The following is a 23196-nucleotide window of genomic DNA, read 5'->3' as shown; positions in this document are numbered from 1 at the left end:
ATGGGTCAAGGAAGAAATCAAGAAAGTAAAGATTTCCTAGAATTAAATGAAAATGAAAGTACAACATACCCAAACTTATGGGACACTATGAAAGCAGTGCTAAGAGGAAAATTCATAGCACTAAATGCACACATAAAGAAGTTGGAGAAATCTCACATTAATGACTTAACAGCACACCTGAAAGCTCTAGAACAAAAAGAAATAAACTCACCCAGGAGGAATAGACGTCAGGAAATAATCAAATTGGGGGCTGAAATAAATGAAATAGAAACAAAGAGAACAATACAAAGAATCAATGAAACAAAGAGTTGGTTCTTTGAAAAAAAAAAATCAAGATAGACAAACCCCTATCCAAATTAACCACAAGGCAGAGAGAGAGCATCCAAATTCACAAAATCAGAAATGAAAAGGGAGACATAACAACAGACAACAAGGAAATCCAAAAAATCATCAGGTCATACTTCAAAAACCTGTACTCCACAAAATAGGAAAATCTGAAAGAAATGGGACAATTTTCTGGATAGATACCACATACCAAAGTTAAGTCAAGACCAGATAAACTATTTAAATAGACCAATAACCCCTAAGGAAATAGAAACAGTCATTAAAAGTCTCCAATAACAAAAAAAAAAAAAACCCAGGACCAGATGGTTTCAGTGCAGAATTCTACCAGGTTTTCAAAGAAGAACTAATTCCAATATTCTTCAAATTGTTCCACACAATAGAAACAGAAGGAACACTACCAAACTCTTTTTATGAGGCTACAGTTACCCTGATATCCAAACCACACAAAGAGGCAACAAAGAAAGAGAATTAGACCAATCTCCCTCATGAACATTGATGCAAAAATACTCAACAAAATATTGGCAAACCGAATCCAAGAACACATCAAAAAAAATATCCACCATGACCAAGTAGGCTTCATCTCAGAGATGCAAGGATGGTTCAACATACGAAAATCTGTCAATGGAATACACCATATAAACAAACTGAAAGAGAAAAAAACACATGATCATCTCATTAGATGCTGAAAAAGCCTTTGACAAAGTCCAACACCCCTTCATGATAAAGGTCTTAGAGAGATCAGGAATACAAGGAACATACCTAAACATAATAAAGGCAATACACAGCAAGCCAACAGCCACCATCAAATTAAATGGAGAGAAACTCAAAGCAATTCCACTAAAATCAGGAACAAGACAAAGCTATCCACTCTCCCCATATTTATTCAATATAGTACTTGAAGTTCTAGCTAGAGCAATAAGACAACAAAAGGAGATCAAAGGGATACAAATTGGAAAGGAGGAAGTCAAACTTTCACTATTTGCAGACAATATGATAGTATATATAAGTGACCCCAAGAATTCTATCAGGGAACTATCAGGGAACTCCTACAGCTGATAAACTCCTTTAGTAAAGTGGCAGGATACAAGATCAACTCAAAAAAGTCACTAGCTCCCCTATACACAAATGATAAAAGGGCTGAGAAAGAAGTCAGAGAAACATTACCCTTTACAATAGCCACAAATAATATAAAATACCTTGGGGTAACACTAACTAAACAAGTGAAGGACCTGTATGATAAGAACTTTACGTCTCTAAAGAAAGAAACTGAAGATATCCGAAAATGGAAAGATCTCCCATGTTCATGGATAGGCAGGATTAACATAATAAAAATGGCAATCCTACCAAAAGCAATCTACAGATTCAATGCAATCGACATCAAAATCCCAACACAATTCTTCACAGACTTGGAAAGAACAATACTCAACTTCATATGGAAAAACAAAAAACTCAGGATAGCTAAATGAATCCTGCACAATAAAGCAACATCTGGAGGCATCACCATTCCTGACCTCAAGCTCTACTATAGAGCTATAATAATAAAAACAGCTTGGTACTGGCATAAAAACCGACATACGGACCAATGGAATCAAATTGAAGACCCTGACATTAATCCATGCACATATGAACACCTGATTTTTGACAAAGAAGCCAAAACTATACAATGGAAAAAAGAAAGTATCTTCAACAAATGGTGCTGGCATAACTGGATGTCAATATGTAAAAGATTACAAATAGATCCATATCTGTCACCATGCACAAAACTCAAGTCCAAGTGGATCAACGACCTCAACATAAATCCAGTTACACTGAACTTGATAGACGAGAAAGTAGGACGTACTCTTGAACATATTGGCACAGGAGATCACTTCCTAAATATAACACCAGTAGCACAGACACTGAGAGCAACAATTAATAAATAGGACCTCTTGAAACTGAGAAGCTTTTGTAGGGCAAAAGACACGGTCAATAAGACAAAAAGACAGCCTACAGAATGGGAAAAGATCTTCACCAACCCCACATCTAACAGAGGACTGATCTCCAAAGTATATAAAGAACTCCAGAAACTAGACATCAAAATACTGAACAATCCAATTAAAAAATGGGCTATATAAACAGAGAATTCTCAAAAGAATCTCAAATGGCTGAAAGACATTTAAGGAGATGCTCAACATCATTAGTCATCAGAAAAATATAATTCAAAACGACTCTGAGATACCATCTTACACCTGATAGAATGGCTATGATCAAAAACACTAATGACAGTCTATGTTGAAGAGGATGCGGAGCAAGGAAATACTCCTCCACTGTTGGTGGGAATGCAAACTTGTACAACCACTGTGGAAATGAGTATGGCAGTTTCTCTGAAAATTGGGAATCGATCTTCCACAAGAATCAGCCATACCACTCTTGAGCATATACCCAAGGAATGCTCAATCATACAACCAAGATACATGCTCAACTATGTTCATAGCAGCATTATTCGTAATAGCTAGTACCTGGAAACCACCTAGATGACCATCAACTGAAAAATGGATTAAGAAAATATGGTACATATACACAATGGAGTACTGCTCAGCAGAGAAAAACAATGACATTATGAAATTTGCAGGAAAATGGATGGAACTAGAAAGTTATCTCTCTGCCCACTACGACAGACTGTTCAGGACCTCTACATGACAGGAAATGAATACATTAATAAACTGCTGATAAGTGTGACACCCTCGCCCACAGTTCTATGTCTGTCACAGTGTGCATTTTATCTGATTTTATACAGTTGTGCATCTGGTTGGTATCTGTGTTCTTCATTTTGATTTCAACATTTCTTAATCCTTATGCCCTAGAAGGGTCCCTAGTGAGCAGCACTGACTTAAATTTCTTAGAATTCCAATTTAATATTTTTATATTTTTTAACATTTTTAAAGATTTGTATTTTATATGAGTTCTTTATCTGCATATACACCTGCACACCAGAAGAGGGCATCAGATCCCATTATAAATGGTTGAGAGCCACCATGTGGTTGCTGGGAATTAAACTCGGTACCTTTGGAAGAGCAGCCACTGTTCTTAACGGCTAAGCCATCTCACCAGCCCTAATATTTTTATCTTTAACTGGAACACTTGATCCATTTACACTAGAAGTGATTATTCATATTTGGGTTTCAAGCTGCTCTTTTACAAGATTGTTCCCACTGCCTTCTTTTGGATTAGTTACCACTCCTGCCCCTGCTTCTTAGTCATCAAGCTAAATAGTCTCATTATAGCATCAAGGGTAACTTATCAAGTCCAAACACTTGCAAAATCTTACCACTCCTTTGGATGACAAAAACCATAAGCCGTTAACTCCACTCACATTTCAACTGCTCCATGTGTACACATGCGTATATGTTCACAACCTGCACACCATTATGCTTTATGTGACAGTCATTTATCTCTGTTAGATACTGGACTTTTGTATGGTTGAGCAGTGTCTTGTGTAGCCCACACTGACCTCCAACTCAACTATGCAGCTGAGAATTACCCTGAACTCCTGGTCCTCCCGTCTGCAGTCTGGCATCTTTCATATGCTCTGAACGTCTTCAACCATTACCTTTCCAAGATACTCCTGTACCAGCCACCTACCTCCCTCCTTTCCTTCCCCTTCTGTCTTCACTTTCATCTGGGGCATCATTTTATGTCTTCTGCCTTCTGTGCTTTCTATTTCCCATTTCTGCATCACTGTGGCATTTCTCTTTGCTTATTACTCCAGTTGGCCACAATGGATTTTCCAATGTTAAACCTACCTTTCATTCCCAAGATAAACTACTCTTGGCTCCATAATAATGGAGCAACCTCTTTATCTGTTGCTATATAGATTTGATTTGCCAAATGTATGGGCGATTTTTCTTTGATTTACAGATCTGTCACGGAAATTTGTCATTATGTCTTGTCTGGTCTTGCAATTAGGATAGTGCCAGCTTTGGAAAATTGATTAAAAAATATTTTCTACTTTTTGAAAAAGCTTTTGTCCAATTAATATTTTTCTCTTATTTTTAGATTTACTTTATGCTTATGAATGCTTTGCCTGCATTCATATACAGGCGCTATGTGCATACTTGGTGCCTCTTGGGGTGTGAAGAGGGCAATAGATCCCCTAGAACTATAGGTACAGATGGTCATGAGTCACCGTGAGGATGCTAGGAACTGAACCCAGGCCCTTTGCAAGAACAACAAGTTCTCTTAACCACTGAACCATCTCTCCAGCCCCAATGATTTTTGTTTTTTGTTTTTTTTGGTGTGTGGGGGGGTAGGTTTCAAGACAGTGTTTTCCTGTTTAGTCCTTGTTGTCCTAGAACTCACTTTGTAGACCAGGCTGGCCTTGAACTCAGAGATCTGCCTGCCTCTACCTCCCAAGTGCTGGGATTAAAGGGTGTTTCACCATCACCCGGCTAGCTCCAATATTCTTTCTCTTAAACATTAGTATAATTTGCCAGTAAAACATTGCATACATAGTCTTCTTTCAGGCATTTTAAATGAAACTAAGTTATTTTTCAAATTTTTTTTCTTTTTCAAAAATTTTAAAGTTTTTAAAAATTACATTTATTGATTTCGTGTATGTGTGTGAAGTCAGAGGACAGCTTGCAGAGTTAGTCCCAGAGACTGAACTCCAGTCCTCAGGCTTGGGGTCTTTGGCCTTCACCTGCTCTGCTCTTACTAGCACTAATTGTATATATTTCCTTGAGTAAGACTCAACAATTGTGTTCATTTGTCAAACTGCTAGCATAAAGACATTTATATTATCATGCTTCAGTCTGTAATCTGTGGTATTGTCTCATTGTATATTTGTGATGTTGGCAATTTTTTTTTTCCTGAAGAAATATTTCCCTGATCTAATTAATATATATCCTCAATTTTTCACAGTATAGAACCTTATATAGTTCAATAGCTAGGCACAGTGGCACATGCCTCTAATCCCACCATTCAGGAAGCTGAGACTGGAAGATCACAGACTCCCTGCCAGTCTAAGATACGTAGAGGCTGTCACAAAAAACAAAACAAACAAAATCTTATGAACTCCATACTTGCATTTTCTTCCTTTCATCTTTTGCTGTTACTATTTTATTTCACCTCTACAAGTATTACAACTTCCAAAATACATTATTTATTTTTCACGTTAAATAGTCAACTTTTCAAAAGCTATTTAAAGTAAAATGAGCCCTGTATGGACCATTTCAAGTTCCTATCTTTTTTTTTTTTTTTTCCCAAAAGCTTCCACATTGTCTTTCCCTTCTATCTGAATGCCCCTTGGTATTTCCTGAAGTGTAATTCTGCTGGCAATCAGTTGTTACTTTTCTTTTCTTTTTTTTTTTTTTGAGACAGGGTTTCTCTGTGTAGTTTTGGTGCCTTTCCTGGAACTCACTCTGAAGCCCAGGCTGGCCTTGAACTCACAGAGATCCACCTGCCTCTGCCTCCCAAGTGCTGGGATTAAAGGCGTGCGCACCACCACCACCACCCGGCTACTTTTCTTTTTAATTGGGGTTTTCTTATTTTTCTTTTTAAGATAGTGTCTCAATATGTAACCCAGGTTGGCCTTGAACTTGCAATCCTCCTGGCTCACCCTCTTCTGTGCTCAAGTTATAAGCACCACAACAGACAGAATTTTTTGTTTTCTCCTTGGGCTGGGACTGGGGTTGGAACCCTAGGCTGTGTGCTACCACTAAGCTATGTAGTCCCAGATCCTTGATTAGTTTTTCTTAGCAAAAAAATCTCTCTACATTTTACAAAAACTGGATACAAACTCACAGTTAAGATTTGGAATTAAGGTTTTGTTTTTCTTTTAGTATTTAACTCATAAGTCAATAGTCTTCTGGCTTAACCAAGATCTGACCAGATATATGCTGTTAAAACTACCTTGGTTCCCTTACAAAATGGCATTTCTTCTAACTACTTAACATCAGTCCTCTTTTTTCTTAAAAAAAAAAAATTAAAAGTCATTTATTGTATGTGTGAAATGATTTGCCTTATGTATATATGTACTATGTGCACACCTGGCGTGAGGAAGAGAATGTTGGATCCCCTGGAGCTGGACTTACAGGTACTTGTGAGCTGTGACATGGGTACTGGGGACTGACTCCAGGCTCTAAAAGAACAAGCACTGAGCCATCTCCAGATCCCATTGAATGCTTTTATACACTGCTAAATGCTGGACTGGACTGTCCTCTTCTCTCCCCTGGAGTCCTGGAGATTGAACACAGGGCCTCATGCACACTGGGCAAGCACCGTACCACTGAGCTATGTGCCTTGCCCCAATACCAGGAAGATTTGCTACTCTCTCTAACATGGTAAGCAGTTCTTTTGTTCTTGTTAAGTTTTAATGTAGTGGTTGGAAACAAACTCAGAGCCCTGTCTACACTAAGCATTCTCCCCCATTGTGCCCCAGCCTCATGGGGCCCTTACCATACCGTTTCAAGTTCCTGGGTTTTGTTCTTGGAATACAGATAAATGACCTAGACTTGGCTAGAGAAAATCTGAAGCAACTTACTTTAGGGCTACAGCCTTCTACAGGTTATATCCTTCTGACCTAGCTACCCGTCATCCTAGGTAAAAAGTTGCTCTGCACCCCACTAACAGTAAAAAGGCAATCCTTAAAGGATGTAACTGACACCACCACAGCAGGAGGACATATTCCCAGCCTTATGTGACAGTCTGCTCTTTCTGATGGCTTTTCTGGCTTTGAGGTATGTCCACTGTGTATGTGACAATCCAAGCAAGACTTTGGGTCGCTGTGCAGATCCTTGCAGTTCTAAGCGTGTCTCTTCCTCAAATTTGCTCAGCTTTGTCACGTAGATGAGGCTACTGGACTCTGGATTTTCTCCCCGTTACCTGAAGTGTGGAGACTCTGCCTCTGAATCAGGTAAAAAACTACCTGAAGGCCAAATGCAACCTGCTGCTGCTTTTATAATGAAGTTTTGTTAGAACAAATCTATACTTGTGTGATTACATTCTTACTTTCATAAAGGAAACACAAGTGATAGCGAGTGGTCATGACAGAAACAAGAGTTCCAACAAGCCCAGTACGGGTGCTTGCTGCTCTTTATAAGGAAAGCATGCAGTGCCTGCTTGCTCCAGGGAACGAGCTGGGCACTGTGCGCTTGCCCACTTGGTTTCCTGTCTCAGGGGACATAGTCCTAATCTACCCTGTATAAACCTCTGAAAATTGTTGTTTTACATATTCTGCCTGACTTCTAATTTATTAAGTTGGTCTGTTCTGGATTAGGGTGAAGTAGAAGACTTGCCTCAGGCACAAATTTTAGGAGAATGTAGAAAAAGTACAATGATAGAGAACATCAAAATTAATGGGGAGGACACTAAGGAACAACACACACAAATTGTATATACGGCATCAGTCACAGTGCTGTGTGAGGAAAAACAATCAATACCAATATCATCTTTACCTAAACTTTTTATTTTTCACCACAGATTTCATTTGACTTTTTTTTTTTTTTTTTTTTTGGTTTTTCGAGACAGGGTTTCTCTGTGTAGCTTTGCGCCTTTCCTGGAACTCGCTTTGGAGACCAGGCTGGCCTCGAACTCACAGAGATCCGCCTGGCTCTGCCTCCCGAGTGCTGGGGTTAAAGGCGTGCGCCACCACCGCCCGGCTTTCATTTGACTTTTAAAAGTATTACATTAAAATACCATTAATCTCAATTACCAACATTTTTGGTGCCCCCTTAAATTCTATACTATTTGCCTCCCCTAATCTGGCAGAGATCTAGTCCCTGTTATTCCATCATAGTGCAAACAGAAGTCTCCAGGAGTAAGTCTTCCATTCAGTAGAATTAAGACCAATGCTGACAAGAATTATCAATGTTTTCTTCTCAGTGATGTCTGGGAAACAGAGAATGCTCACATTATTTGCACGTCCCATCAATAGTCACATAGGTATTTGTGTGTTTCCAACCTATCAATCTAAGGCAATCATCAAATGGATATAAATTAATTTTTTTAAAAAGCACTTTGTAGATAGGATAGTACTAGGAGAATTTAAACTTTCATATAACCATGAAATATATACGCACAAAGCATGGCCACAAAGAAAGCAAATGCAGTCAGGTGGAATTTAGGTAATGTCTTAGTTACTGTTCTATTGCCATGAAGAGACACCATGACCGTGGCAACTCTTAGAAGCATTTAATTGGGGCTGGCTTGCAGTCAGAGGCTGAGTCCATCACCATCACGGTGGGAACATGGCAGCAGGCATGGCAGGATGGTGCTGGAGAAGTAGTTGAGAAAGAGCTACATCCTGATCCACAGGCAGAGAGAGAGAGAGACTGGGCCTAGTGTGGGCTTTTGAAACCTCAGAGCCAGTGACATACTCCTCCAGTAAGAACATACCTCCTAATCCTTATAATCCTTTCAAACAGTGCCACTCCCTGGTGACTAAGCATGTAAATATTATGAGCCTGTGGGGACCATTCTCATTCAAACCACCACAGGTAACAATTTATAATGGAATACGAGGAACAGCAACCGCCATCTGCAGCACTGACACCAAGTCAACTGACTGTCTAGTGAAGATCTCAGTGCCCAGTCTCCAAGCACGTCAGTTCAATTATAAGCAAATGGACTTACAAACTTCCTGACTTGGTTTTACAAAATAACTATACATCTGAAATCAGCCATCTCATTTCCCAAAGATTCCCAACTCCTAATTCTGCTGAATAAACAAGGAACTTTCACCCAATTCCCACATATTTTCTACATCATTTATTTCTTTTCTTTTTTTTTTTTTTTTTTTTTTTTTTTTTAAATTTATTCATTTATTATGTATACAGTATGCCTGCAGGCCAGAAGAGGGCACCAGATCTCATTGCAGATGGTTGTGAGCCACCATGTGGGTGCCAGGAATTGAACTCAGGACCTTTGGAAGAGCAGTCAGTGCGCTTAACCTCTGAGCCATCTCTCCAGCCCCCCATTTATTTCTTTTCTAAGGCATAGTGTAAAAGAAGTTTTCAAATATTCTGTCAACAATCCTTATACAAATAAAATAGTTACATTAATGAATTTTGTTGAAAAAATATGGGGGAAAAACTCTGAAGACAGGCTAGACAGTTACTAACCAAGTCCAGGAAAGACCTGGTGCAGAGGGCATACCTGGAAGACAGCTGGCACAAAAGGTGCTGTGGCACAGCCAATCCCACCTTGCCCATGCAAGCTGGCAAGCCAGCCAGACACCAGCAGGAACCCAGCACCCACTATTTTTGAATGCCAACACTTTTTCTCTGGTCTAGCACTTAGAGGAAAACAAACTTAAGAGGACTGCCTATAAATAAGAATGCCAAAAGCTCTGGGACAGGTTTTACTAGTTTTTCAAAAAATTACTTCATTCTCTCCATCTCTCTATTTAAATGCAAACACAAGGGAAGAGTAATAAGGAAGGGCCTGCTCGGGACAAAAATGGTCATTTATTCGAGGAGGAGGAGGAAGAAAATGGAAGTAATCAACAGTTTGAAAAACTAGTAAAGTTGATTATGGAAAAAAAAAAAAACTTCTGAGGAAATCTTATAAAGGAAAGGGTTAACATAGACTTTAAACCACCCTAATTTATCTGATGTCGATGCTGGGGGCACTATGAAGGAGAAGAAGATAAGGACAGAGGCCCTGAATTCACCAACTGTCCGGCTAAAAAGGTGGATAACCCGGTCCCCAGGTGTAAGACAGGAAAACTACTAAAGGGAGATGTGGTAATTTGAATTAGGTATGGCCCTCACAGACTCACGTGTTTGAATGCTTGGTCCATAGGGAGTGGCACTATTTGAAGGTGTGGCTTTGGTGGAGTAGGTGGCCTTGTTGGAGGAAGTGGGTCACTGTGGGGGTGGGCTTTGAGGTCTCCTTTGCTCAAGTTTTGCTCAGTGTGACACTCAGACCACTTCCAGTTGCCTGCAGATCAAGATGTAGACATCTCAGCTCCTTCTCCAGTACCATGTCTGCCTGCAAGATGCCATGTCTTGCCAGGATGATAATGGACTAAACCTCTGAACCTGTAAATCACACTAATTAAATGTTTTCCTTTATAAGATTAGCAGTGGTCATGGTGTCTCTTCACAGCAAAAGAAACCCTAAGACAAGAGATACACAATACATAGAGCAGTGACACAGGGCTTTAGAGAAGATCTCCCCAAGAGGACATTCATGCATAAGCTAAAGGATAGACAGAAATTAATCATTTTCTCTAATCCTCAGATTTAGAAATAATAGACACAGGTAAATAGAGTAAGAAAAAGTAAATGCTTAAAAAGTGGCTCAGTATTGAACATCTCATTTCCTGAAGCATGTGTTTTCTATGAGGATGGATGTGTGTGTATAAGTACACAGGGCTTCATAAGTGATTAGGTGAACTGGGGAGGCTGTACTCTTGAGCTTGAAGAGGATACTTGAAAGGATACTTCTTGGGGCTGGGGAGATGGCTCAAAGGGCACGAGTGCTTGCTGCGCCAGCATGAGAATCTGAGTTTGAAGCCCCAGTGTCCACATAAAAAACTGGGCATGGCCACACATGCCTGTAACCCACCCCTACCATTGGCAAATTCCAGAGCTTGCTGGCCAGCCAGCCTGGCCAAAATACAGTTTTAGGTTCAGTGAGAGGCCCTGTCTCCAGAGAATAAAGCTGAGGGTGATGGAAGAAGACACATGACATCCTCCTCTGGCCTCCACATGGGCATGCCTGGGTAAATGCATCTGCATAAACCTCCCCATTTTTCCTCACACCTCTTTCCATAAAAGAAAAAAGAAAAAAAGAAAGGGCATCTCTCATATTTTCCAAACGCAAAAGAAAACTTTGTGTTAAATGACTGCCAGATACTAAATGGCACTTTAAAATTATTCTTATTGATGGGCGATGGTGGTGCACGCCTTTAATCCCAACACTCAGTAGGCAAAGGTAGGTAGAGTTTGAGGCCTCCCTGGTCTACAGAGCTAGTTCCAGGACAGCCAGGGTTACACAAAGACACCATGTCTCGAAAAACAAAAACAAAAAACAAAAAAACAAAACAAACTTTTTTAAAGGTGAAATATAGTTGGTTTTCTTGATTTTGTTTCAATTTTTTTACTCTTTTTATTTTTATTTTATAATTTAATTTAATTTTACATATCAGCCATGGATTCCCTTGTTCTCCCCCCTCCTGCCCCCCCCTTTGTATGCTGTTTTATTGTATGCTGCAGCCAGTGTATATAAAATAGTTAAACCTTGTGAGATAGAAACCCATGAAAATTCAGAGGCAGATGTTAAAGATTGCTAATATTGCGTATTATGCCTCATGTGTTATAGGGAGACTTTCTGTACAGACTTCAAATTTAGTTCTCTTGAACAGTCACTGGTCTGTGAAAAGTGCTTTGAGAAACCTCTGAAAAATGTGACTACAAAAGGGAACAGACTTTCTAGGGGCTGAAGGAACTTGTAGAAGAAGACACTAGTCAACAGAAGATCATTTTGAATATTCTGTAGACAAAACTGTTTTGAGTGTGCAGCTGCCTGGGAAAATTTCACATGGTTGAACCTGACCTCTAGCCAGAACTGCTGAAACACCTTCTCCATGTTGGTGATGCTGGAGGAACCCGACATGGTGCTCAGGACAATGTGCAACTCATTTGTCCTAGTGAGAGGCAGGAGGTAGCAGGTGTCTGTCTGCTTTTTGAGACTGGCTGTCCTGGAACTCTATGTAGACCAGGTTAGCCTCAAACTCACAAAGATCCTCCTGCCCCCCAGGATTTAAGGCATTCTTAAACAAAAAACACATTAGAAACCTGTTCTAAGTTAATACTACCAACAGAACTTTAGATGAGCAAATTTGGAAGCAGGAAACAATTGGTTTTACAAGTTTAGAGGTGGCAGCTCTAGTGGTCACACTGACCATGATGACAATAGTAGTAGTAGCACTTTCTTCAGAAAGGGGGAAGCAAGTTGAGGAACCACAGGTTCTGAGTCAAGGTCCTAAGGCAAGCACATCACTGGTATTCTGGGCAGCAGGACCCACAACTAGGTCTGAGAGAAAGGGCATCCTCATATGGGCAGCTCATAGCCTAGGGCCAGACAGGCTGGGCAAGAGGTGTCCACCAAGACTATCACCTGGGCTTGAGTGTCTTCCACAGTTGGGAGTATCAGAGGCAACTTTTCATGGTGTGGCAAACTGGATCTCATGTTAACACTTTCTTTCAAAATATTTGAACTCAGCCTGCTAAGTATAGAGACATGGTTTTAATTCTATGGTAGATGTTACACAGAAATGTTACAGCCTGTCTTAGTAAGGCTTTTATTGCTATGAAGCAACACCATGACTCTTATAAAGAAAACATTTAATTGGGATGGCTCACTTACAGTTTCAGAGGTTCAGTCCATTATCATCAGGATGGGGAGCATTATGGCTTGAGCATAAGAGACCTCAAAGCCCACCCCACAGTGGCACATTTCCTCCAACAAAGCCATACCTCCTAATAGTGCCACTCCCTTTTGAGGCCATTTTCTTTCAAACCACCACAGAGACTAAAGAAGGACAGTCCAGAGTCTGGCTCTCTGGTCTGCTGAGTCCTCTGAATTGAAGGATAGAGGCAGGAGCTACATAAACAAGCCTCAAAAGCAAGTCTTCTCTGACTTCTTGTCCCTGTCTTTTCTACTCTATAGTGACTCACAGAAACCATATTTCCTCTTCCCCAAGTTAGGCCACATAAACTATGTCATTTCATCCCTACTCAAAATCTCAGGCCTACTTCATCTGATAGCAGGTCCTAAGACTCTCCAGAGCACCCTGCTGGGGCAGGAAAAGATGAGGCTGCATATGGAGGCGAAGCAGGATCTGAATATACAGGTTTCCTCAGGTCTCATTCAGTTTAGGACCACCAGATCAAGATCTCTGGTCACGTCTACACAACTGTCCACTATTCATTAAACCTGTACATTACAAACAAAAGAAAGTGTCACAGGCAGAATCAGAGGCAAGAAAATCATACATCTGAGGCCAGTCTAGACTATACAGCCCAAGGCAGCTTTCCTGGAACTTTTTTAGTCTTCATTTTTTTCCTTTGAGATGTGGTCTCACTCTGCAGCCCGGGTCAGCTTAGAGCTTATTGTGTAGTACAGGCTGCTCCTGAACTGTAATAATCCTACCTTAGCCTCCCAAATGCTGGGATTCCAAATGTGATCCACCCTAGAAATTTTCTTCATTTTTGTTTTGAGACAGAATCTCACTCTGTAGCCAGACTAGCCTGGAATTTGTTCTATAATCTCACAGTCTAGGCTAACCTTGAACTCATGGAGATCCTCCTGCCTCCCAGTGCTGAAATAATAGGCATAAGATACCATGCTCAGCTTGATGAAGCCTTCCTAAATCACATGAAAGTGTAAACAACTGAAAATTTTGACGTTTCTTGTGGAAGCATTTAAGAGGTTTATGTTCTTGTGTATACACCATGTGCCATTGTGTACACATGTACACCAGAGGAAAACATGTGGGAGTCAAGTCTTCCTTTCTGCATGTAGGTTCCAAGAATCAAACTTAGGTTGTCAGGTTTAGCATCAAGTGCCTTTAACTGTCGAGCCATCTTGTTGGCCCTGAATCAACTTCCTCTGTTCTTCTCCTATAAACCCGTATCTTGTTACAGGAATGTCAGCGATGATCCTTATTACCTTTCTCCTCTATGGAAAATAGACATCCTCTAGCTAAACACAGGCCATCAGCTGAGGTATAGTATACACAAGGATGTATTCCCCAACCAGAGGGTCTAGACACTTTCAAAAGGTTGAAACAATGCATCTGCTTGTGAAACCTCATTCTCTAACACATGAAAGGTTGATCTGACCATGAAAAGTTAAATTACCCTGAACTCAATTTCATCCTCTCCTCTTTGGCTTTGTTTGTTTTTTCAAGACAGGGTCTCACAATGTAGCTCTGGCTGCCCTGGAACTCACTAAGTGACCAGGCTGACCTTGAACTCAGAGATCTGTCTGCATCTGTCTCATTAGTACTAGGATTAAAGGCTTGTAGCATTACACAGGCTCTGAGACAAGATGTCACAATGTAGTCCTGGAACTCACTATATAGACCAATCTCACCTCAAACTCACGGAGATCTATTTGATTCTGCCTCCTGAATACTGGGATCAAAGGGGTGCGTCACCATACTTGGCTCACATCTTTTTTTTTTTTTTAATAAGTCAAGAAAATATCCTTCAATGACTGTATTTTCTTCCTCTAAACAAAAGAATGATCTTAATAAGATTTTTCTACTGAATTTATTCTTAGTGTAAAATACGCCTTTAATACTAGAACCAATTTCACAGAGGCAGATACACAGCAATGACTCACAAATATTTATTAAATGGTCTTTTACAGATAAATGGTGCTGACCCCACTGGTTCTGGCTAGGACCAGATCTTTCCTTTTTGGATCATGTCTTTACTTCTCCCACTGATGTGATCTTTTAAACAGGCATGTGTGGGAAAAAAGGGGCAGAGGGCAGACAAGACAGGAAAATGCACACATGGCACAGGAAAATTGTGTAGGTACATCATACACATAAACTCAAACCCTGTAGTCTATTTTCATCTGATCAGAAGATCTGTCACAAATGTCCTTCTGTCTGTAGTCTGACCTCTGACCTATCATAATTGACTTTCCCTCCTCAAAATTCTAGTTTACAGCTCACCTCTCACCAGAGCCTCAATATAAAGTCTTACTCACATAAGAAGTGCTTCTGAGCTGGTGGTGGTGGCACATGCCTTTAATCCCAGCACTTGGGAGGCAGAGCCAGGAGGATCTCTGAGTTCGAGGCCAGCCTGGTCTACAGAGTGAGTTCCAGGACAGGCACCAAAGCTACACAGAGAAACCCTGTTTCAAAAAACAAAAAAAACAAAAACAAAAACAAAAAAAAGTGCTTCTGAAGTGCAGCAGTGACTACAGTGAAGGCCACTGTAGTCACAGGTTACCACTTCACTCTTCAATCTAAATGTGTGCCTGCAAGGTACACAGGACCACAGTTCAACATAATGTGCCATGATGCTGGTCTTTCATTCTTATTTGTCTGTTGAATAAATTAAGTGTCTATACCTTCAGGTTGATTAAAGTGTTCTAAAATCAAATAGAATTCTGAACAACTGTGAACATATCAACACTGGATACCACTGTATCACAAGACAGTTTGCTCTATATGAATTATGTTATCAAAAACACATTTTGGGCCAATGAGATGGCTCACTGAATAAAGGCAAAGCAGCAGAGAAAGAAGAAAAGAAGAAAGAGCTGGAGAGATGCCTCAGTGATTAAGAGCACTTGCTGTTCTTCCCAAGGACCAGGATTTGGTTCCCAGTATCCCCGAGGCAGCTTACAACCATTCTTAACTCCAGTTCTAGGGGATCTGGTCTCTGTGAGCACCAGTCATGCACACATATATACACATAACACTCACACAAAGAAAATAAAAATTAAAAAAATAAATATTTTTTGTAGGAGAAGAAAACAGGTGTGGTAGTGCACACCTTTAATCCCAGCGCTAGAGAAGCAGAGATAGACATCTCTGTGAGTTTAACACCAGCCTGATCTACAGAGAGAGTCCTAGCACAGCCAGGGCTGTTACACAGAAAAACCCTGTCTCAGAAAACCAAAAATAAATAAATAAATTGACTGATTGAACCTACGTCATTATGTCATTCTGTGGTGTCATAACGGTGACTGAATACAGGTGTTGAGTCAGAACTGTAAGTGTATGAGTCTTGGTGGCAAGAGGTTGACACTGAGTGTCTTATTCTATAATTCTCCACCTCAATTTTTGTTGTTGTTGTTGTTGTTTGTTGAGACAAGGTCCCTCTGTGTGGCCCTGGCTGTCCTAGAACTCACTCTAGACCAGGCTGGCCTTGAATTCACTGAGATCCATCTGCCTCTGCCTCCTGAGTGCTGGGATTAAAGGCATGCGCCACCACTGCCTGACTTTCCACCTTAATTTTAACACAAGGTCTCTTCCTAACCCTGGAACTTGCTGACTTGGTAGACTTACTAGCCAGCAGCCTCTGGGGACTCTCTTGTCTCTACCTCCCCCTTCTCCCCCACGCCCTGGCACTTAGGGTGCTGGGGATCTAAACCCTGGTCCTCATGCTTGCATGGTAAGCACTGTACCAACTGAGCCAGCTCCCCAGCTCCTCAATTCCGAATCTAGCTGGAAAGTACATGACTGCTCACAGCTCTCATCACAGAAGGTGGCACACAGGGCAGAAGCCATGTCCTTCCCATGAATGTATCAGTATCTGTACACTAAGCAGAAGTTCATAAATGATGTAAGAAAAAGAAACATGGAAATTTAAAGTTTTTTTTTTTTTAATTGAAAGCTCTAAGTTAGAGACCTGAAATTATGAAAGACACCCTTTCTGACAAAAGGAAAACAAAAAAGTATTAACTGAGAGCAAACCTTGTCTGTCAGGAAATGAACCTCAGGGGATCAGACAGTCAGGAGCCAGGAGGAAGTTTCTGATAGTGGACCTGGTTCTGATCTATTCTGGGACCTCAACCAAGTGGATAACTTCTTTGGGCCTCAGTTTCTTCATCTGAAAATAAAGGGATAGAATTAGACAAAGATTCTAAATGAGGCCCATAGGTAAGCCACAGCAATACACCCACTAATGGGTGACTCAAAGAATAAGCTGCCTTCAAATTAAAAGTTACACCATACAATTCTGAATTCTAGGCCAGACAGGTATGGTAATAAACCCAAGCAGACTGGTGCTTTAAAGCAAGACCCTATCTCCAAAAAGATTGCAATGAGGCTTAAACACACATGGAAGACTGTTTTGCTTTGTTTTGTTTTCATTTTTGTTGTTTGAGAGATCTGTGTAGCTATGGCTGGCTTGGAACTCACTACGTAGACCAGGCTGGCCTCGAACTCACAGAGATCCATCTGCCTCTGCCTTCTGAGTGCTGGGATTAAAGGTGTATATCATCATGCTCAGCTTGGGGAATGAACTAGCTCTAAATGTTGCCAGCAATTCTTTGATAATGAAGCCATGGACACCCCCCCCCAACTTTATAATTTTCACAAGCTTGATCACTGGGCTCCCTTCCCCAAACCAACCACTACAACTTCCAAGCTAAGAGGAAGTCAGGCGTGGAGCCTGGAAACTTCCGGAAAGAAGTTCTTCACATGGACAGAAAGCTCCACCAAGACACGATACTATATCAGGACATGAAGTACAAGTACAGTTCAGGAAGCAGGGATTACCAGGCATTGTCAGTCCCATTCGACATGGCCCACACTGGCTGATTGTGATGAGATGGCTCCTCAGTCTGAGACTGAAAACAAGCTTTCAACCATAGTCTGTGACCAGGAACCAAGAGGCAAGGTAGATGTCACCAGAGAAAGAGCTGAGCAGGGTAGCCAACTCTGTTAAGCACAGAGAAAGGATGTGCATTCCATAGAAAGCTGAATTTATTTACACTGATCATGTATGCAGGCTCTCAGCTGGAAAATCTCAGTTAAAATGCCAGGAGGTTCAGAGCCCATTCACAAGCTTTTCAGAACACATGCAGTTGCCATGGTAACCCTGACATTATATTTCTTGGTGTTGGACATATAAAATTAACAACCATGAAGCATTCAATGCATTTTGGGGTCACCAATTTATAGCAAAACCATTCTGAGTTTGGATTTAGCCTCCCTTTTAGATAAACAAAGAGGACCAGCTGAAGGTAGTAGCCAGCTCGCCCCATGTGTAAGTACAGAGCTCCACACTTGAGAATATGCTCATCTGAGGATTTTTATCTGAGGAAAAATAAGAACTCAGGGAACTGGACTTTATCATCCATCATCTTATGGCTGATGATATATCTTAAGCCAGATCAATGAAATAGTCATTGTTTAAAAGAAACAAATGTTATAATCCATATCTACATTTCTGAGATTCAAGCTTGCTTATTAGAAAACCAAAGGAAAGGCTAATCCTTTTCAAAGAACACCCTGAGTAATTCATTAGAGAACATTAGTTCACAATAAATAAGACAATTCTTCAAATGTCAAAACTGTCATTAACAAGACACAAAGTTTTATTTCTTAGATTCAGTGGAGATCTATTCAAATCATGATTTACTTTGATTTTGGATATCCATAAATACTTAAAATACACAAATGCATGCTTTTTAAAGTCCCTTACCTTTGTATAACCCACCATCTGAACTCACAGATGAAAACCAAATTATCAGGCACAGACTGCAAAGGCATCTTCAGTTTCACATTCCGAGGAAAGCCTACTGCACCAGGAACTAAGAGCTGCTGCAGGACAAGCCTGGGCTAGCAAAGGCACTCACAAAACTGCCTGCATCTAACCACAGAACCGAGGGTCCTGAGGCATGGTCGACCCACCATCTCCTCCTTCAGCTCACAGGCAGCAGGCAGCAGTCTGAAGGGGAGCGAGTGGCTTCCATATTAGCAGGGCTTTGCTAACCGCTGCATTGCAGTCTTTCTGAAAGCTACCAACCTCAGAAGCAAAGGCGCTGGAGACAGACTTCTCGGCAGAGGGAGCTGCGTTTGGAGCCACAAAGATTTTTTTTTTTTTTAAAGGATCTTAAGAAATGTTACAAACTTCTAGAGGTATTTCTGGGTTTCCAACCTGTTTCCTAAGGGCTGTCTGGTTTGTGGTTTATACTGGGGTATGGCTGGGACAACTGGTTGAGCCAGGTAACAATGCTGAAGTGAATGAAATGTACATAGTGACAGTCATTAATGCTCAAGATGCCTGTGAGGACTGTGCACATCTGCCACCAGGAATGTCAGCTTCCAGGCTCCTGCTGAGAAGCTCTGAGAATGAACCACAGCTTTCATTTAAAAAAAAAAAAAAAAAAAAAGCCAACAAATAAGCATGTCTAGCTCCTGTACAGGCAGCTTTCACCTAGACACCCAGCCACCTTCTCAGCATGGTAAAAACTCCTATGTGGTCAGAAGACCTAAAATATTAAACCATTGACCATGCAATCAAATTCAGAAAAAGACTTTAACAATAGTAGCAGTTTCTTAAATGACTTCTACATTGCATTAATTAATTTGTTCATTCATTGATTCATTTGGTGAACACTATGTATTATATGGAAAAGGGATATGAATGACAGTTTACCATTATGGTGGTTACAGGCCATTCAATGAGAGTGCAACTGGGGAACAAGTCATTCCAAATGTGAGGACAAGTGCTATGGTCAGGGCCAGCACACCACAGGGAGAACAGGAGCTATTTTGGGAATCCGGACAGGGATCAGGACAAGGTCCTATAAGGAAAGAACCTATGATGGATGAAAGAATGGGCTGGCCTGGAAAGAGGAAGGATGAGAGGATGTATACTCAAGACAGTTGTGTCCCTCTGTGGGAAAACAGGTGGTCAGTAAGAGTTTATGAGCACCACTCTAATGTTAGGGCCTGACCCTCTAGACTCACAGCAGCACCCCTGAGCAGCTCTGTGCAACCACAGCTGACACACTATCAGAGTGTCTTATATCTGAGGCATACACTTGCCCAAAGCTCATGAGGACCAAGTGGCAAGGCCAGAATGTGAACCTAGCAGACAGCTCTGTGCCATGCAATCCTACTCTATTGCCCTGAGCAGGTTAACAGCTGGCTTCCAGGGATTCTGGTAACTGACCAGAAGGGATTCCTGTCTATAGTGGCTTCTGCTCAGATGTACTTTGTTCTACTGTGAATCTGTGGCCCAATCTGACTTGAACAGGCAGTAGATCAAGGACTAGGTGAGTGAATAAACAAACTGAAGCTCTGCTGGCCACTCCCACACATTCCTGCAGACATCATGAAAACTCTCCCTCTTCACCTCTCCTATCTACCTAACTGTGCTTTAACCACAGGCTCTGGGATCACCTCCTGGAAATTTTCAGAAACTCCTTTCCCATGGCCAGCATCAAGGCCCCTTTCTCCTGTTATCCCTAAGGGTTACCACACTATGCTCGTGACATATATTTCCATGTGTATTGCATGATGTTGTGGCTGCCATTCACAAGACACACCATCAGTCTCACTCAGAGAACTCAATTCTTCCCTATGAGGTAGCTTCTAGTATCTCCACCTGACAGATAGGGAAACTGAGGCACAAGGACCCTACATTATAATCCAGGATTGAAACCCAGACCCTGGCCTCCATAGGTCATTTGCTAACTAGCCACTTCCTGCCTTTATGGGCATCCAAAGGTTCACTAATACTAACTTGGAAAGAGTATGTTAGCCTTATAGAGATTTTTTAAGAACTATTTATTTATTTACTTTTTGGTTTTCGAGACAGGGTTTCTCTGTGTAGCCGTGGCTGTTGTGGAACTCATTCTGTAGACCAGGTTAGCCTCAAACTCACAGAGATCCCCCTGCCTCTGACTCCTGAGTGCTGGGATTTAAAGGCCTGTGCCACCACCGCTCAGCAAGAACATTTTCTATTCTTCCTGCTCTGTCTCTTTTTCCAAACAAGACATGAATAAATCAATACAATTACATCACATAATGACACCTGGTCAGCAATGGACTACTATAAGGCTGTGGTCCCAGGACCACAGTCACAGTCTGTGGTAGTTGTCCTGATGTGAGCATGCTATGATGCTCTCACTCTTCAGTCACCGGCACATTCTGTACATCTATCCTCCATCCTTTTGGGATGCATGGCTGTTGATTCGACTCACTAGTAAATTCCTGACTGACCTGGAAACTCTCACAGCACGTAGAAAATGAGTGGAGAGACAGCAGGAGGAAATGTCTTTTTGTCATCACTGTGCTTTAGAGACTCACTGGAGTAGTTAAACCCTCAGAGGAGCTTTCATCACATGCTGCTGGGCAAATTTAGGTGCCACTGTGGGCGCTCCCCACTGACGTCCCAGTAGAGCTCTACCTTTCAAGTTAGGGATCAAGGCTTGTGCTCTGTGGTCGTCTTAATCCCACCAGCTACAGGCAGCTGTAGCATAGCAGCTCAATTTCTCCACTTAGCTGGCCAGTCCAATGCAGCCCAATGAAGCCAAGCCCTGTGCTCCAACCCGAATGGGGTTTCCCAGCAGAGTACTGCAGGGACAGGCCCTTCTATCAAGACTCTTGAGCCTCCGAGGGACACCTACAGAGGTGGAGCCAACAGCTAATCAGTGTACAATACATGGAGATGGAAAGAGGCCAGCAGTGGACACAACCTGCCCCCAGTGCTGGTGCTGGTAAAAAAGAGGCACTCATCTTGTAGTCCTTCATTCCATCTTTTTTTTTTTTTTTTTTTTTTTGGTTTTTCGAGACAGGGTTTCTCTGTGTAGCTTTGCGCCTTTCCTGGAACTCACTTGGTAGCCCAGGCTGGCCTCGAACTCACAGCAATCCGCCTGGCTCTGCCTCCCAAGTGCTGGGATTAAAGGCGTGCGCCACCACCGCCCGGCCCTTCATTCCATCTTTAAGACTGATCACTGGGAAGCCTAGAATAGGGAAGTTCAGTGTGGATGTGACTGGGTTCCACAGGTCTGTGGTGGTGGCTTCCTGCTACCTCTACTTTACAGAATACTACAATTGAGGAATAGCTTTCTGAGTGTGTCAAACTCAACCCATGCACCTTCACTTTAGTTCAGATGTGGCATGACCAGCGAGCACCACCTGCTCCTCTGGTGTACACTGTAGGCAGACTAGAAAGGGCTCTCACTACTCTGGTGTGACTCTTCTCAAGCAACTGTTCCTGTGCTAAATCCCAGGTTCCTTGACCAGGAAAAGAATGAGACGTATACTATCAAACCGTCATGGAGATGATGTGACTCAGCTGATAATGTGTATGAAAGACCCTTGAAGGGACAAGCTGTCTCAAAATGTTGGGCACAATGGCTACAAAATACAACTGTAAAACTCAGTCATTTTTCCAAGTCTAATTTGGTTTAAATAGATGACAGACCTTCGAATGACCACAGCAAGACCCACCCCTTTACTAAATAGTCATATTGAAATTAATAATCTAACCTAAGCAAATTAACTATTATTAATGCACATTTATGTGGATTTGATATGAATTATAAAACCATTCCCAGAGGTTTCACTTAGACACTTTAAAAATGCTAAAGGGGACTAAAGAGATGGTTGAGTGGTTACGATAAAAGGATAGCTGAGTGGTTAAGCCATTTTGCTTTTCTTTCTCTAGGTTGAGTTCCCAGGATCCTCACAGTGGCTTACAACCATCTGATACTCAATGTAGTACCACATACATGCAAGCAAAACATATATACACATAAAGAATAAAAATAAAGCCTTCTATTGTTGTTTTGTTTGTCTTTTGGTTTTTCAAGACAGGGTTTCTCTGTGTAGCCTGAATAGAAAACACAGAAAAACATTCACTGATTAATACCTGTAATCCTAGCACTCAGGAGTTGGAGGCAGGAAGATCAGGAGAATGAGACAAGCCTAGGCTACAAGAGGCTTAGAGGGCTGCAGAGACAGCTCAGTGGTTAAAAGCACTGGTTACTCTTGCATAGGATCCAGGTTTGATTCCCAGTATCGACACAAAGGCTCCAACCATCTGTAATATCAGTCCAGGAGATCTGAAGCACATGCATACATATATGTAGCCAATATACTCATACACACAAAATAAATAAATCTTAAAAATAAACAAAAAAATCCAGCCAGTTTAGCCAGGTACAGTGATGCAAGCCTTTAATCTCAGCACTGGAGAGGTGGAGGCAGGCAGATCTCTTTGATTTCGAAGCCAGCCTGGTCTACAGAGTGAGTTCCAGGACAGCCAAGGCTACACCGTGAAACTCTGTATGGAGGGGATGGGGGGACCAAACAAATAAACAAACAAAAAACCAAAAAAAAAAAAAAAACCCAGTCAGTTGGTAAACTAAGTGTAATTA

At 41.4% G+C, this 23196-nt stretch overlaps 1 protein-coding gene and 1 pseudogene across 2 annotated transcripts in view; both read right to left on the bottom strand.

The window, feature by feature from the left end:
• Positions 1-23196, bottom strand: part of Traf3 (TNF receptor associated factor 3) — a 121957-nt gene that overhangs the window by 56805 nt on the left and 41956 nt on the right. The window contains exon 3 of one of the 2 annotated variants that reach the window (XM_052739051.1): positions 16772-16907. The exons of the other annotated variant lie outside the window; for it this stretch is intronic. The gene's annotated coding sequence lies outside the window, so the exon portion shown is untranslated. The remainder of the gene's footprint in view (positions 1-16771; positions 16908-23196) is intronic. 2 annotated transcript variants of the gene reach the window in all.
• On the bottom strand, positions 10369-14342 carry LOC128110962 (guanine nucleotide-binding protein G(I)/G(S)/G(O) subunit gamma-5-like; annotated as a pseudogene).

Source organism: Peromyscus californicus, unplaced genomic scaffold (genome assembly GCF_007827085.1).
Source record: "Peromyscus californicus insignis strain IS unplaced genomic scaffold, ASM782708v3 Scaffold_15__1_contigs__length_86483966, whole genome shotgun sequence".
Lineage (NCBI taxonomy): Eukaryota > Metazoa > Chordata > Mammalia > Rodentia > Cricetidae > Peromyscus > Peromyscus californicus.
The sequence above is the reverse complement of the archived record's forward strand: the minus strand, read 5'-3'. Positions and strand labels throughout refer to the sequence as shown.